Below are 17,891 nucleotides of genomic sequence, written 5' to 3'. Positions count from 1 at the left end.
CATTTCTCATGTACTAGGAAACAGGATGAAACTATTCAAATAAAATGCTTTTAAACATATGCAGTGTATTTTCTTTGTACAGTGCTTGAGTGTTCTCTTCTAAAGAAAGAAATTGGGTTTGAATTATCACTGCATCCCTGAAACCTCTGTGCAACTGTTTGTAACCTAGAAGGCATGGACACTACACCAGCAAGGATGCTCAGTGGGTTGTGTGGGGCTACAATGACCTGGACTCCTCAGCTCATGGGATAGTGCACTGACCTCAGCCTAGGCGCCCATATGTAGGAAAGCCAACTGTTGTTGACCGGGGCTAGGATCCTTGGTTATGCACCAACAAATGTACAGCTTTATGTAGTAGACTAAAAGACATGAAAACACTCAGTAAGGACCCTTGATAGATGTATTTGAGAAGATAATAAGGATGATTTGGAACAAAACAAAACAGACTATGTATGACAGAAGTGACCCTGATCCAGAGGCAATTAAGGCCTATTGAAGGGTCTAGGTTTGTAAGCATTGCTTCATGTAGCATCAGTGGGACAAAATAATCACAAATGTAGGCTCTTGCCCAGGAACCCTCCACAGAGCATAGCAATGTGTGCATAGCCTTTCCTGTTAGAAGGATGCCTGGCTGTGTGTCAACATTCAAATTCAAAGTTTTATAGCTTCTAAATACGTATCCTTCAATTTAGAGAAAGCTGTGTACCTGCCTAAACCATTGTTATGTGATTGATCAGTGACTTTTTTGCTTAGATTGCTCATTGCTCCATAAACATGTTTGCTATTTACATGCATGTTTAGCTTGCTTGATAGTTTCCATACTGCTTCTGGCATGAAAAGCAGTTCTGTGTTCTATGCTTGCAGTAGTGTTACTGTTAAGGCTAAGATCTAGATGAAATGGTTTAGATCCCAAAACCTTAGATCACAGAAAATGTAGTTTGAAGGTTTTATGGTCAGGAGAAATAATATCTAAATTATAAGACAACATCATATATTTGATAGATAGTCAACTAAATATTACTGATTAAAAGTATCAGATACAATTATGAGCAGATCGACATGTGCGGACCTAAATCTGAAAATTAAAAGAGCAGAGAAACAAAAATCACAAAGCAAAATTAACCTTGCACTCTATCCATTCCTACTAAAATAAAATAAGAAACTATAAAACCATTTCAGAATTAGGAATGTAGGCTAAACATTCTGTACAAGCAATGGCAAAGCCAATCGGTCCCACTTTGCCAATGCTTGTTTCCTGTCAGTTTTGTCTTTGCACATGCTTGTTGAATTGTGGTGTTAGCACTGGATGATCATCTCGTGTGTTATACTTCCATAATAGCTTATTGATGCAATGTGGTGGCCATCTTGGAAGAGAAAAATCTCAGTCCAAGATGACTGCCCATACCTTTTGACTTTGACAATGCTTGGAGTGCAATTCCAGCATGAACTAGCAAAATCAATAGTAATGGCTGGATTGTGGTAAGCACCGAGGGGCCTCAGGGGAAATGGAGGGAGGCAAAGAAGGTGTAAGGCAGAGACATATGCACACAGAGACAGCAGTTCTTGGTGTCAGCAAATGTTGTGTGCAGAGGGAGAATGGAAGAGTGATACAGAGGCAGTTGGGGAATTCAGTGATGGAAAGGGAGATTGAAGTGGGGAGAGAAAAGGGAGAAAAGTCAAGACGAGAGAAAGGAAGGACTGCTAAGCTGAAAACTGATAGAGATGTATGTAAATCTAAAAAATGGCTTCCTGATCTCACCTCAACAATAGAAGGATATATTCAAACAACAAAACCTGAATGCTGCAGGGGCAAAACAAGCACAAGAATAGACAGTAAAGCCTAAGACATTAGAGCAGGAAATTGTACTAGACAATAAAATAATCCATTTATGAGCAAGCGACAGACACAATTTGCACTTTACATATGTATTAAAGTACTGGTTGCATTGCTGTCTGCGACAGATATTAAAGGTGCCTCTAAGAACACCACAAAAATGCAGCTACTATTGTTAACATTCAGGCTATCATTTCATCTTTTTTCTCAAGATACATGTTACACAACAGGAGATGCTCAGATACACATCTCATTTAATTGTGGATCTTTTATGACTGTTTTTGCATGCCTAGCTGCACTGCAAAACAATATTAGAATATTAATAGTTTCCACGACTTGCTATAATAGTGAGATGTAAGATTACATGTCTGATATTGCATTCAACTGCCACTAGCAACGCATTCTCCGGGACATCATGTTCTAAATACATATCAGATTTTGTGAGAGGGGTGATACTACAGATTCCTGAACATTGTGAAAAAGAAGCACTTGCCAATGCAGACAGCACTACAGTTCAATGTGTCTGTTTATGTCGCTTAGCAGTTTCATTTCTGAAGAATCACAGTAGAGCAATGTTCAAGAAAGGGTGGTAGATTTTCCTTCCAAAAGGAATCAAAATGCAATTTATATCCCTAGTGCAGCACAACTATTTCCCAAGTTACTCTATTATTAATATCTCAAATGTATATTGTATCACAAATTCTGACAAAAGGATATGGAATCGCCTGATGCCTCTGCCCATGCCAACAAACTGTCTAACTGGGTTTTGCTTTAATAGAATACTGTGTTGCATTCTCTCGAAATATCCTTTCCAAAGCCGCCATTCTTCACAACTTACTACAAGCAACTTACCTCATTATATTTCAAGACTTCCCATATGTCATTCTCTATCCAGATTGTGTTTGACAGTACAGAAACGCCTTCACTAATCAGACGAACAGCAGGTCAGATGTTACTCGGGCAGCAGTTCTCCAAAATGTAATCAGACAGCACTGACCACCAGTTCCGGTAATGATCTCTTAGACAGGCATTTGATATCCACTGGCTGTGAGGACCTGTAATATAGAATCCATTCAGTGTTTGATATACACTTTCTGAATCTTTCTGACAAGCAGAACGTGAAAGGCACAATAAGCATAAACCAGACTTAACCCAAACATTACAGTGTACGTAAAAAATCTGCATTTATATTTTTTCTACCCTTACTCATGAGCTTTTAATGATTTCTTAAATTGTTAACTTTATGTTTGTAACTAGCTTGAATGAAACCGCGGCGATTCTTGAACATAAGCTATGCTTACCCTCTATTTGACAATTTTTGTGTAAGATGTTTTGATATAAAATCAATTTGCTTGGAAGTTTAATAAATTATTTGCATGAACACGCTGCAATTCTGCAGCAGAAGAACTAAGTGAATAACATAATAATGCAAAGTCGTGGATCGCCTCAAGCACCTACTGTATATGTGCTAATACACCAGCAGAATAACAAATAAGATTCAATAAGGAGCACATTGTTTTCCTAACTATGTTTTCCCCCTGTGCGTTACAAATGAGAAAAGTGTGTCTGTTGAAGCAGACCACAAAATGTGCAAAAAATAGGAATTTTTAGAACAGATTTAAAAATAGCATATTCCAAAATATATCAGTGTTGGAATTCGCTATTTCTGCCAATCAAAATGCATGACTCAGCTAGGAAGAGTATCTTTTTCACGTGCATCTCAGCGATTTTCAAGAGCAAAATAAAAGGGAAATACCTGCTATAGAACACAATTGATAGTAAAAACTATGTGGCATATTCCATAGTAAAAATGGAAAAAGAACATGTGTTTACAATATTCCTAAACAACTGTCTGACCATCTGCAGCACCCACGTGTTACTCTTATACAAGAGCAATAAACAAGTGCACGCTTCTATTTTAAATTCATATCATTGTATTTAATGCTTAATCTGATTTAGGCAAATCGCTATAATCTATAAATATGTATGCACTACGAGAGAAATTAGAACACCCAATGCTATAGGCCTGATGTACTATCCTGTTTAGCAAACTTGTGTTGCACAAATTTACTCGTTTGCAAACAGGGTTGATATTGACGATGCACCCTGCATTCTCGTAAGTCACATCACATATTGCCCATTTCAATTGAAATTACCTTAAATGGTAATTGGTCACGTCAAATTTTGCCACGTCCTCCTGGGAAAGGCTGTGAGAATGCAAGCATTGTGGTCTTCATGGGACAACAGATCATCGTTTATCTATCTACTTTGCCAAAAGGTAAACCTTTTCAAAGCAACCCTTGTCTACTAAAGAGACAGATGCTGCTTAAAGCAGTATCCCATTGTAAACAGTTCAAGGGGAGCATGCAGTGGTTTTGTGGATCACTGGCTGCTGCACCTGGAACTATTCAGCACAGTTCCCAAGGAGGAGACTGCCTCGTTGGGACAGCATCCTCGCTGTGAGTCGGTTACATCTCCAAATTGTGAGGTAGTAACTTTTCAATGAACACTTCATGGATTGCTTTGAGATTAGAAAAGAAGAGGGGACTTCCTCTTTCATATCCACTCTGTTGGCTATTCAGGAAGGGTCACAAAATCCATTTTATTAGTCAGAAAAAATTATAACTCATAAAAGGGATTTTGTACATACTGTAATACAAATGTATTTTGTTAAAAAATCCGTTATTTCAGAGTAATAAATAATTGAACAGAACACTTTGTTCAGTACAATAAAAATAAATTGGTCAACACTTCCCATAGTGTTGCCTGAAATTCATCTTTTTAAAGATAACACAGTTTTCATACCGGCCTTGCCAAATAAAGATTCTAAAAGATGCTGCTGACACAGATTATATTTAGAACACTGAACAGCACATTTAACGAAGGCTCTGAACTACCTTGGCATAGCCAACAATGGAGACAAATCATGTCTGTACCACCATGGGGAACACAGGTGCGCAGAATCCTTGCTTACTTACATAGAAATTCACAGTTTTGATTCAGTAAATATGAAATGAGTTATTGTTCCATGAACCAAAGATATTTATGAATGTGAAAATTCCAGCAGTATGGTGGACTATATGCATTCTCAAACTTTGTAGCACTGGAGATTTTGTAGCATTCCTATAAACATTATTGCAAACCTACAGACTCATATAAATGTAGGTATTCACCTGCGATTTGAATTTGGCGTGCTACTGCCCCCAAGAAGAAAGACTGAACTCTAATGAAGTCATTACATTTACAGGGTATGATAGGGAACGAAACAACAATTCACAATGTTGAGTAGGTTTTGCGATGCAAACAGATGTATTTACCCCCAGTAAAACCAAAACAAGTAAAAGGTGCAAGTGCACAGTTGTAACATGAACTTTTAAGCCCATGTTGACTTTTTAGATTTGTTTTAGATGCACACAGGGGAACCTTATTGCACAATTAGAAGTGTGTCACCCAAAGCACTGCCATGTCTCTTAAAGGAATTTTTTTTCACTTTTTTAGGGCAGAGCACAACTAGTAGGGCAGAGCACAATTAGTTGGGGCCTGATTGGTAGGCCTGTTTTGTCCAGAGCTCAAATACTAGATGTCCAGAAAAAAACAATGTTGGGAACCCAGTAAAACAATTGGTTTTCCTCACACCATCCATTAATAGTTGATATTTTTTTTTCATGAATGGACACCTAGCTCAACCAACTGTCTATTCGTGTTGTTACGCTTGATGGTCAAGAAGAAGTAGCAAGCCCTTCTTGAATATAACATCCATGTGAATGTGTTAGAAAGAAGTGCTTAATCAATAAGGGGTATTTTTGTGGTGTATGCATGTTTGAAGTCGCCATAATAATGCCCATATTAGCTTAAACATATGAGTCATAAATTGCTACTGCAGTCAGATATATCAGGGATGGCACATGGCACAGGCAGAATATGTAGCTGGCCAGAATCATTTCACTAGGGCACCAGAGGAGTGGCCCCTCTCTTCCTCAGACAATGTCTGCAAGGCTACAATCAATAAGCCCCACAATTTGTTACAATCAAGGAGAGAGGTTAATTAGGACCTCACAGTCATGGCTTGAGAGCAAAGAGCTCTTCCATGTTGGACACCATATCCACTGAATTACGCACCTTTGAGAGGATGTAATAAGAAGTGCTCAGCACCTCTCTGGAAGAACCCAGAGAGTCTGCCTCCCTCCGTTCCTGTCCAAGGCCACCAAGAGCATCTGTGGAGTTCCCCAGGGATCCTCACTCAGCCCCACCCTCTTCAATGTCTACATTGCTCCGCTCGCCGACATCGTTCAATCCCATGGCCTCAACATCGTCTCCTACGCAGATGACACTCAGCTCATCCTCTCTCTCACGAAGGACCCCGCAACCGCCAAGAACAACCTCCACACCGGACTTCACGCCATCGCCAACTGGATGAAAGAAAGCCGCCTCAAGCTGAACTCGGAGAAGACTGAGATCATTATCTTTGACTCCAACAGAACAGCATGGGACGACTCCTGGTGGCCTGCCACCCTGGGGTCGGCTCCAAAGCCCACCACCCATGCACTCAACCTCGGCTTCATACTGGACTCCTCGCTCTCCATGACCGAGCAAGTCAACGCCATCTCATCCTCATGCTACAACACCATTTGCATGCTCCAGAAGACCTTCAAATGGATCCCTGTGGAAACCAGAAGAACGGTCACCCACGCCCTCGTCAGTAGCAGACTGGACTACAGCAACACCCTCTACACGGGAACAATGGCCAAGCTTCAGAAGAAACTCCAGCGCATCCAGAATGCCTCAGCATGACTCATCCTAAACCTCCCTCACCACAAACACATCTCAGCCCACCTCAGAGACCTCCACTGGCTCCCCATCAACAAAAGGATTATCTTCAAGCTCCTGATCCAAGCTCACAAAGCTCTCACAACGCCGGGCCAGCCTACCTCAACAAGCGTCTCAACTTCCTCATCCCTACATGCCAGATATGCTCCCCCACCTCGCCCTCGCAACAGTCCCCTGCATTCACAGTACCACATCTGGGGGCAGATCCTTGTCCCACCTTGCCGCTAAAACCTGGAACTCCCTCCCTGTCAACCTACGTCTGACCCAGGACCTCCTGACCTTCAGGAAGCACCTCAAGACCTGGCTCTTTGAGCAGTAGCACCCCCCCTCCAACCCCTCCCACCCCAGCGCCTTGAGACCCTTCTGGGTGAGTAGCGCGCTTAACAAATCACTGATTGATTGATTGATTGCTCAGCAGTCAATGAGGCAAACCATAACAGGCTAGGATTTTGTCTCTTACAGCCCTGCACACTGTAAGCATTAACTTTACAGAGACTCCTATATAGAGCCTGGATATGGGTGATTGAACAACTGAAGGTGTCTTTGACGATGCAGTTTTAAAAACACACTGAAATAAGTCAAAAGAAGAAATCAAACACCTGCAGTATAACAGCCAAAAAAAAAACACATGGGCCTAGCCCCAGAGCATCTACTGCAGCCATAGGTATTTATTAGACTAATCATGTTTCAATGGCTAGACCTCTGGAGACAATATTCTGAGATCTCCACCTTAAGGACAGTAATAATTGTCTCAATTTTTAAAGCATGGAGAAAAGTAAAGCACAACTTTGTGACTACATGAATCTTTAAAATCTATGTACTTCACTGAGGGATGTATTGGCTCAATTCTAATTGTGAGAAAATCTCCCTTTTTGCATAGTCATCCTGTGATATATACGTACATTACTGTTTTCTAATCCATGTTGTTAGCATGTTGTAAGCATTGTGGTGTCCTTTGTAATCCCTCATAATATAGCTGGTATGCTCCCTCTTCTCTCCCCTCTGTATTCCTTCTGCATAGTCTCTATGGAATATGGAATGTTGGAGAGACTGGCAAGACCTAGAGAGGAGTGGTTGCATTGTATCTTGTTGGTGGATGAAGTTTCTTATGGAGGAATTTAAGTAGAAATAAAGTTGCGTCTACCATCATCCTACGGCTGTTCCATTCTTCTTCCCTGCTGTGGATTACTTGGAGATACTACATTTTTGCCGACGAGCATGGGATGCTTTTACTTCAAAGCCCTGTGAGACCTTATGATCTTTGGAAACTTCACCACCTCTCAGCTGTGTTCAGAGGCTATTAAGAAAAAAAAAAAAGAAAGGTACTTTTCCTTCAGTGTTTATTTTTCTCTAGTATAATTTTTAATAGTTTTTTCTGGTGTTTGTCTTTTAACGTTGAGCCGTTGCCTAACGCGTCCTTTGTTTGTGTATGATTCCCGGCACGCGTCCTAGCAACCATCTGCTCGTGCCGTCGGACGAATATGAGGCGCTTGCGCTTGTCTTCTTGTAGCGCGCTCACACACGCATCTTCATTGCAACTGTTGCCACAGCTGCTCTTACGGTCGGATGTGTTTAGGAGACGCGCACACTCATCTTCCTGTAGCGCGCTCTCCCACGCGTTCTCATAGCAACTGTTATTACAGCTGCTTGAGCATTCAACACGTTCCAAACACATTCTTCTGCATTATTTCAGACGCGTTTTCTCCAAGACAGCTTACGCTGTCCTCTGCATTCTTTCCGCCTTCTATTTTTTTTAACAAGGCAATTTCTGGCTTAACTAATAGGGAGTATTTCTCTACGCATTCTTATTGTGTGGTCTACCCTGAAGCAGCTTGGAATGTTTTTTTTTACAAGTTCTGCACTCAGTGAAATAATCTCTACGCATTGAGACCTGCTCAATTTATATGTTTTTCTTCATTTTTCTTGAAACCCTAATAAACACTGACTGTCATCATATTTTGGAACCTACATGCTTAACGAGTTTCTACTCCTTCCACTTACGTTGTGTAAAATATACAGAACATTACTCCACCTCCATTTTTTCTTGCGTTTCCTGGAGATCCACCTATACCTTGGAATAAATGGAAGACGGTCTTCCTGACGTATATGCGTGTCTGTGGCAGCAACTTGTCTTCTGAAAGAAAGAATTATGTTTTACAACATTGTCTAGGTGCTGAAGGCCAGGAAAGTTTGGAAACTCTTCCTGCCATAGCATCATCTGAGGGTGCCGAAGGTGAAAATTCTCTGAATGAATTTGAATCTACGTTGCTCAGATTAGACAAGCATTTCCTACCAAAGGTTTAAATTATTTTACAACGTTTCTATTTCGGTAAACGCAAGCAGAGTGAGGATGAATCCATTGAGGACTTTGTGACTGCGTTACGTAAGCTTGCGTCATCCTGTAATTTTGGTGAGAATCTAGAAGAGCGCATTAGAGATCAATTTATGCTGGAGTGTAAATGTGACAAAGTACGAGAAGCTTTATGGGCAAAAAGTGACCCGACTTTGGACGAAGTCATACTTATTGCCAAACAAGTTGAACATTCAATGTCTTGCATAGAGAATTTGAGAAAATCCAGAAATGCTTCTGCGGACGTTCAAGCTCTTGATGCTAAATCTAAAAACAGATCGCAAGCAAGTGTTAGAGCCAGATTGTTATGTTTCAGATGTGGCTCTACATCTCATCTTGCTAATAGTAAAGACTGTCCTGCTATCCATGTAACATGTAACAAATGTTCCAAAAAGGGACATTTTGCCAAATGCTGCAAATCATTAGCTAGAACCAAGGTTAAAGTCGAAGAAATTGAATGTGATGATGATCGAGACTTTGTGCTTCAAATTATTAATGATGTCAATTGTGTTGCAAATGTACGATGTGAGTACCCTTCTGACACAGTTGAGGTGAATGGGATATCCATCTCCATGACGATGGATTCTGGTGCGAAACTTTCTCTTGTCTCTGTTTCAGATTTTTCAAGGTATTTCATGGGGAAAGTTTCTCTACTGGATCCTGATATTATTCCTTACAGTTATGGTGGGAAACCCATTGAATTGAAAGGCTACTTTGAAGCTACCTTCACTTTCAGGGGGAGCTCTATAGTTGGCAAAATATGTGTTCCGGATGTAGGTGACACTATACTAAGTTGGCCACACCAAAAAATGTTGGGCATCATATTGAATCCTAATTCTAATCCTCAAGTGTTGGTTCAGAATGTGTGCAACATCAAAGAAGACATTATGGGGGAGTTTCCTGATGTGTTTACTTTGATAATTGGGTGCATTACAGGGTACAAACATATTTGTTTGAAAGAGGGTGTCCAGCCAATAGCGTGCAAGCTCAGGAAAATTCCCTTCGCTCTACATGACAGAGTTAAGTTGGATCTACAGAGATTACAGTCAGAGGGAATAATCGAGGAAGTGGAGGCTGCACAGTGGATTGCTCCAATTGCAGTTGCAGTGAAAAAATCAGGCAATATCAGGTTTTGTGTGGACCTTGGACATTACAACAAAGCAGTTATTGAAGACAAATTCCTGTTGCCTAATATTAGTGAAATGGTCAGTCTTGTAGGGGATGCCAAATTTTTCACCACTTTAGATTTGAGTTCGGCATACCACCAGGTTCAGTCAAGTGAATAATCTAAACTGCTTACCTCTTTCATCACTCCCTTTGGTGTTTTTATGTTTAATAGGATGCCTTTTGGTTTATGCTCTGCAGCCTCTGTGTTTCAAAGGCTCATGCACAACATTCTAGTTAAGACAGAAGGTGTAAGTTTTTTTCAGGATGATGTTCTTATTTTTTCCAACACTCTTGAACAACATTTGCTGACGGTTAAGGAGGTATAAAAAATTTCCGCTGTAATGGCATCAACCTAAAAGCTGAAAAATGTAAGTTTGCATGTTCAGAAATCACTTATCTTGGTCATGTAATTTCTGCTGAGGGTGTGAAACCAAGCGAAGATTTAGTTAAAACTATTGTTGACTTAGCTGATCCTACGAGAAAGGAAGATGAGTAAGTATTCTTAGGTATGGCAGAATTTTACTCTAAGTATATCCCTAACTTTGTCAGTAGATCCAGTTGTATTAGAGTTTTACTTAAGAAGGGTGTGGAGTTTGTGTGGTCTGATGAGTGCAAGAAGGAATATGTGGATCTAAAGAATGCATTATCTTCAGCACAATGCCTCAGTAGCTTCTGCCCAGGTTCACCCTGCTACGTCATAACAGATGCATCAGATAGAGGTTTAGGCTGTGTACTTAAAAAAAGGTGCGACAGTAAAGACATCACTGTTGCGTTTGCTTCTAGAGCATCGAGGGGAGCGGAGTCCAGGTATTCCACCATTGAAAAAGAGGCCCTGGCTATTTATTGGGCGATAAAAAAATGTAAACAATTTCTTTGGGGTCTCACTTTGTGGTACAGACAGATCACAAGCCTTAACAAGAAGTTTTTGACAGAAAGGGTCTTGATTGTATTTCCATACGCATCTGCAAATGGATTGTTGGTCCCCAGGATTTCCAGTTTTCAGTAAGGTATGTTACGGGTTGTGAAAATCATACAGCAGATTGTTTGTCATGGTTAAGATCAGGTGACTGGGATCAAAATACTGACCATAGTTCATGGTGGATTGATGAAGATGTCAAAGCTTGCGTTGTGACAGATGGTTGCATTTCAGAGAATTAATGGTTGATGGAGTTAAATAATGACCACATTTTAGGACATGTAAAGGAATTGTTAGAATCTGATCGCACTCCCACTGATTGTGAAAAGGATGACTTGTACAAGAAGGTTTGGAACGAGCTATCTATTGAGAATGGTTTGGTTTTAAGGGGGGGGTAGGCTAATTCCGCTAATTGGTTTATGTGAGAAATTGTTACATCTTGCACATGCAGGCCATCATGGTATTTGCAAAACCAAAGAACGTTTAAGAGGTACTTACTGGTGGCCATGGATGGACTTAGCGTTGGAGAGAATTGTCCGTGATTGTGTGGAATGCAAGTTTGCGGATAAGACTCTTAAATGTAGGTCTCATCCCATGGAGCTTAGGAAAATTCCAAAAGATGTGTGGGAGGACGTTGCTTTAGACATCTTGGGACCTGTAATGTGTGGTTCTACTTCAAAGTATATTGTAGTTCTGATGGACATTTTTTCTTGCTGGCCAGAGATCTTGATTACTTCTGACATAACTTCTCAGTCTATAACAAACTTTCTTGCAGGAGTATTTGCAAAAGAAGGAAATCCTGAGTGCATATTAACCGATAATGGGGTTCAGTTTACCTCAAAACACATAGGTGAGTTTTTATTGTCAAGAGATATCATACATAAAAAATGGGATGGTTAAGCGTTTTAATAGGACGTTAAAGGAGACTATTCAGGTAGCCAAGTTAGCAGGGCATAGTTGGAAGAATGTAGTGAAGTTCAAAGTTGAGAGTTATAGGTATACTCCACACTCCAGTACTGGCCAATCTCCTTTTGTATTGTTCAGGAAAAGGGTACCGCACACCAAAATAAACCCTGCCTGGGTGAAAGATAAAATCAAAAATGATTTGTATCAAGAGAATATTAAAGAACTTGCATTAGCCGGAGAGAAGGCCCTGCAAGAGAAGAGGAAAGTTACATATGATGTTCCTAAATCTGTTAAACCCCTAGTGGTTGCAGTTGGAGACTCTGTCAAGATTAAACTACCGAAGAGGATTCATTCTGGACTTTCTCATTACAGTAAAATATTTAAAATTATCAAAGTGTTTAAGGGGGCCATAAAAGTAGATGACGGACGTATTTGGAATTTGAACAGGGTTGTCAAAGTGTAGTTATTATAATTTATTTGTTTCCTTATTTTTTTTCTCTTCTTCCTCTTCTGTTTTTTCTTTGTCACATTGATGGGGGGTGGTGTAGGGTGATATATATATATATATACCTATATTACTGTTTTCTACTCAATGTTGTTAGCATGTTGTAAGCATTGTGGTGCCCTTTGTAATCCCTCATAATATAGTTGGTATGCTCCCTCTTCTCTTCCCTCTGTATTCCTTCTGCATAGTCTCTCCGGAATGTGTAATGTTGGAGAGACTGGCAGGACCTGGAGAGGAGTGGTTGCATTGTATCTTGTTGGTGGATGAAGTTTCTTATGGAGGAATTTAAGTAGAAATAAAGTTGTGTCTACCACCATCCTATGGCTGTTCCATCAATCTTCCCTGCAGTGGATTACTTGGAGATACTACACATCCATTTTTTTGTAGGATGCTATTGATGGTTTTCAGACTTTGCACCCTGGGGCAATGCTGTCCAGTGTCAAGTGTATGTGCTCTGAGCAATGAAACATGTTAAAATTGGCTAATGACTGACTGGCATATTTAACGTTGTTATACGGTCATAGATGTGGTGCAGAAAATACACCTATGGCATAGAAAGATAAAATATCACCTGTGGACTGGGGCACGTATTATTCCATTCTCTAGTGTGACAAAAGAAAACATAGTTTTAGGCCCATCATTATAGTCTAAAGTCTGCAGTGTAAAACCTGGAGTGCAACTGGTTAAAATAAATCTCTTTATCAGACAAATTCCTCCCTTTTAAGTATTAGAAAGTCTCTCCTATATAAGCGTTGCAGCCCACATAGTAGGGTGTATGGTATTTAAAAGTGGGACATCTAGAAAAATAATGTTAACATGACAGTGTGAAATCCTTCCTGACGTCTGTTGAGCTACAGGAAGCACTTGTACACTTTAAAGGGAAAGAACAGAATGCCAGGACAATTCTTGTGTATCCCTGTTTGGTTACTGAAGATCCCTGGTTTTCTATTTCTGGGCATTTATCTCTGGGTTTGTTCTGGGTACAATGCATGTTTCAATTTGGATGTTATTGTTAGATCTGAGAGTACACTAGGATTATCATAGTACACTTCCACTCACACCTGCTTCCTCAGAGCACGTTTTGTTTGCTGAAGATCTTTGCCATCTTGGATTTGCCCTGAAACATTACATTTGTACTTGTTTGTAGAAAAGCAAGCAAGACTTATGGCAAATGGTAGAAGACCAGGGCCTGAAAACCTTTACTACTTTGATCAGACAGGAACTGCAATTGACTTAGTGTGCTCTCCACCCCCAGGCTGGTGAACTGCACAAAGCTGCCCACTCATTCAGCCTTACTTAGAACACTGCTGGACTTGCAAAAGGATGTCAGATGAGCTGGGTGTGCTTCACTTAGCAAATGTGACCTGTGAGAAGAACCTGAGGAGGTTAGACCCACTTCCACTTGAAATCTAAGGACAGAAAGATCCCCAAGGATTAAAAGGCTTAGACTTGGGTGGCTCCAAGAACATAAAAAAATCTGAAAGGACATTCCTGTGGTGAATCCCAACTGACCAGTGGCAACTGGATCTGGACTTTGATGTTGTCTGCCTGACACCCTAAGAGTCTCTAAGTTCTCTTTTGAGGTCCCGAGGGTCTATGAAGTGTACTCCTGTGGTTGCTGGGCACCAAAAGAAGTTTGAGAACTTTTTTAAAACATTTGCTTCAAAGGTTTTTAAGGACCAACCACGTAAAGTATCTGAGTGGCAGTCCACAGCATCAGATTGAATGTCATGTTTATCCAGTGTGGAGAAGAGTTTTTCCTCAGGAAAATGACAAAGTCCTTTTTCAAACTAGGATTTAGAAATGGTTGCTAACTTTCCTACTTTCAGACCCTAGACGGACATATCTACTTGGTGAATCTGAGCCGCGCTCCACTGCTGTTGGCTAAAAATCACACCTAGGTCCCATTTTACTGCAATCATAAATTACCACTGGTATTGTACATTATTTAGAGATTTTCACTTAAATCTTAAAACTTCATATACATGGTTTCCCTTATTTAGTTGTTGTTGTTTTGTTGTCATTTTGCTTATTACAGTTGCCCCCTTATTTATATTCAAGTGTTTTTTTTTCATTGGTTGTGTTTTTGACTTTTTAACAGTTTTGGTACTTAGTGGGCTAGGCAGTGAAGCCTGTCTGCTCCGTGCCATAGCTACCACAGGGTTGACCTCTGGTTTAAATTATTGAAACCTTTGACTGGACCCATCAGTATAGTGACTTTATTACTTGTGGTGGACACCAGTCAACCCCAAATAATACACCACTTTCTCACGCTAATCAAAATGTAAGAGGAAATACAGAGAACGGGACTCAATAGTGCACTGTAGTGTTTTATAGTGTCAAATCAAGTGGTTATTATCTGTAAGTTATACCATCATACCTTAAAATATGTTAAAATCTAAATCTTGTGTGAAGTAGAATGCCACTGGGGGCCTGTGCTGGTGTTATCTTTCCTTGGTGCTTATTTCATGTACTGTTCAAAATTCTCAGATGATGTCATATAATTGGAGAGAGATTTATGGAGTATTTTTTTACCCAACTTGTTAAATCAGGAAGGTTAGAGTGCAGTGTAGGACTGCTTGATTCAAGGTCTGTAGTTTTCCTACTATAGCACATTTTGGAGAATAGACCATGAATTTGAGTCACTTGCAGTACTCTCCAATGTTTATTGAGTTCCAGGCCAGTCACTTATCACATGTTTTCTGGCTGCTTTTAGCTTGTTTGTAAATACTACGAATCTAAGTAAAAACAGAGGAACAAGCTAAAAAAGTGAATGTTTAAGCCCACAGCTTAGTCACATACGATGGCAGTAATTAGAATCTGTGCCACCTATCTATACAGTGGCCAACCTGCCAACTGGAATAGTGATATTTTTGATACATAGGCCAAGGGATTGCCCACCCAAGTGATATGCCACTTTGTCGGGGACTCAGTGCATATTGTTTTATACAGTGTTCATTGCCAACGTATTTTGATAAAGCTATAAAGCCAAGATCACATTTAGTGATGGGGCTCTGATGTCTGTCTATCCTAGTGAATTGTCGACTTTGTTGGGGATCCAGCTATTTTTATTGCACTCACCACTCAAATGGAGCCTGTTTGTAAGCATTGCCACTGTGTGCTTTCTTATCAGTATCTGTGATGGATAGTGTTCTTTTTGCCGTTAGTGTTCACAGATACTACATCACTCCACTTAACCAAGTGATTCCATTTGTTTACTTGCTCAGCCAAGCATAGTGAGAGTTAGCAGTGAAGGATTAGTCTCAAAGCTGTTTGGGCATTTGGAACTCGGAAACAGTAGGAGACAGTAATCAAACCTGACATCCAATTGAAGTCATACCTCTAGAGGCAGTATTTAGAGTACTATTTGGAATAAAACATCAAACATTTTACTTTGTTTTCATGTTATTGGTATTTTATGTTGCTTAATTTTAGGACACTGTAAGTCTTAACTTTTTGACACGTCAGTCAGATGAAACAAGTAGCTACACGGAACTGCTACAGTAAGTGATTTTGCCTGGTCTGACAGTTGTTACATGGTTCAAGTACATCTAAAATATATCAGGGTATTTATGTGCGTAGGTTGTGTAGTTGGGGTTACACACTTAAACTGACTACTCTGTGGATACTTAACATATACAGTGACCATGTCCAGGACCAGCTTGAGAGCTGTTGGTGGCTAGTGCAACAAACATTCCCCCCCTCCAGCCTAATTACCACCTCCTTCACTGATGCCTTTACTACCACCCTTCAAAAGTACCCTTTCTCTCTTCATAGCCCCTCTCTCACAAGCATTTCATTGTGTTTATCATTATACTCATATCAATGTAGTGTGTAAGAGCACACGCACGTTATACAGAGACAATTAAACATACATGTATAAATCAGTCTGTAGGAAATGTTACATAACACAATGAGAATGACAAGGTGTAGGAATCACGTCATCCATACTGATAGCCAGTATATTTTAAAAGTGATTGGTCTGGAAAAGCACAAATTGAATTTAAAACCACAGTGGTTGTATTGACTTTATTTAATAGTAATTATTTCAAGGAAAACAATCTTTTTGAGCAGATTAGAATAATGAAAGACTGGGGTAAAATATAACCCTCTAACCAATACCATTCAGTGTCCATGCAGCTCTTTGATGACAGGTCACAGGTAACTGTGCTACACTAGGATTGTAATGTATGAACTGCAAGTCACAAAAGGATCTCTGTGACAAAAACAGTAACCCACTCAACCATCCAAATAAAATACAGTTCTGCGGTTTGCATCGTACATGTTCTCTGCAGCAGGCACATTAACCCTCTGTGCTACTTTATGATGAGTCAAAAATTGCCACTGGACAAAACTCTGTCTATCCAGCAATAACATTAATCACCAGATTTAGCTTGACAGTGTTATTGTTGCCTAAAAACTACTGGACAACAAGGAAATCTGCATGAGGAGTATTTACATTTTTTTAAACCTGTAAGTTATTTATATTATTTCCAAACATGCCCCCCTCCCCCAAGGTCAGTCCCAGGTACGGCTGCATCAGTTGAACTGACCTAAAGCCTGCCCTGAAGCCAGCCCTACCATGTCCAGTGGACATTATCAAGCTTACAACGCGCTATAAAGGAGAGTGATAAGAATACATGTTTATTCAAAAGAAACAAATTACTATAATCGAAACACATACAAATGTAATATATAATGGAGGTACATTTCACAGGAAACATTAATTGACAGTGGAGGGAGGGAAAAGGCTTACATTACGGTGTTAAAAAATGTTAAAATTAATTGATTTGTATAATACAAGCTTTCGTTTTTGAGCTTTTTATCTGTGTACGCTTTTAGTCATGTGTTTGCTATCCTTACCAGGGAACTTTCTTCTTTAAAGTCTTTTCAGTGATGTTAAGGAGGTGAACCATCAACGATGTCTCCTTCTGAGATATCAGGTCGCATACAAATTAGAACAGTCGAGCAATGTCCCCCTTCCAGCTCGGGCCCCCGAAAATACTAAGGTCGTCTATGGTACCTTTAACCCACAGATTTAGATTCTGATGAATGCCTCCTCGCAAACAGAAGACAGGCTGTTCTAAGATCCGTTATAGAATACTATATACTAAAATATTTTTGAAGACATTTTCAGTGCTAAGACTGTCAAAGATCAAACCATTATTGACCTCTAGCGGAAAATCCCCCCATTTCATATTCAAACAGTAGTCTCCTAGCAACAGGGATAAAGCTTGTTTCAGTGATAATGTAAAGCGGAAATGTCCTTGAACTTCACTTCCTACTGTGAAAAACTTAACCCATTTCACACAGTAATGAAATGTGAAGTATTTATGAAAGCCCAAATGACTGAATTTAATTGTGTTTTATTTCCGTTTTCAACTAT

At 39.9% G+C, this 17,891-nt stretch overlaps 1 protein-coding gene across 5 annotated transcripts in view; it reads right to left on the bottom strand.

The window, feature by feature from the left end:
• The window catches only part of SGCZ (sarcoglycan zeta), a 4,310,842-nt gene that overhangs the window by 3,187,632 nt on the left and 1,105,319 nt on the right, over positions 1–17,891 (bottom strand). For all 5 annotated transcript variants that reach the window (XM_069200738.1, XM_069200719.1, XM_069200747.1 and 2 more), the window contains one exon: positions 2,687–2,889. The gene's annotated coding sequence lies outside the window, so the exon portion shown is untranslated. The remainder of the gene's footprint in view (positions 1–2,686; positions 2,890–17,891) is intronic.

The sequence above is a fragment of the Pleurodeles waltl genome, chromosome 1_2 (genome assembly GCF_031143425.1).
Source record: "Pleurodeles waltl isolate 20211129_DDA chromosome 1_2, aPleWal1.hap1.20221129, whole genome shotgun sequence".
Taxonomy (NCBI): domain Eukaryota; kingdom Metazoa; phylum Chordata; class Amphibia; order Caudata; family Salamandridae; genus Pleurodeles; species Pleurodeles waltl.
This window is presented reverse-complemented; position numbering and strand designations above follow the sequence as displayed.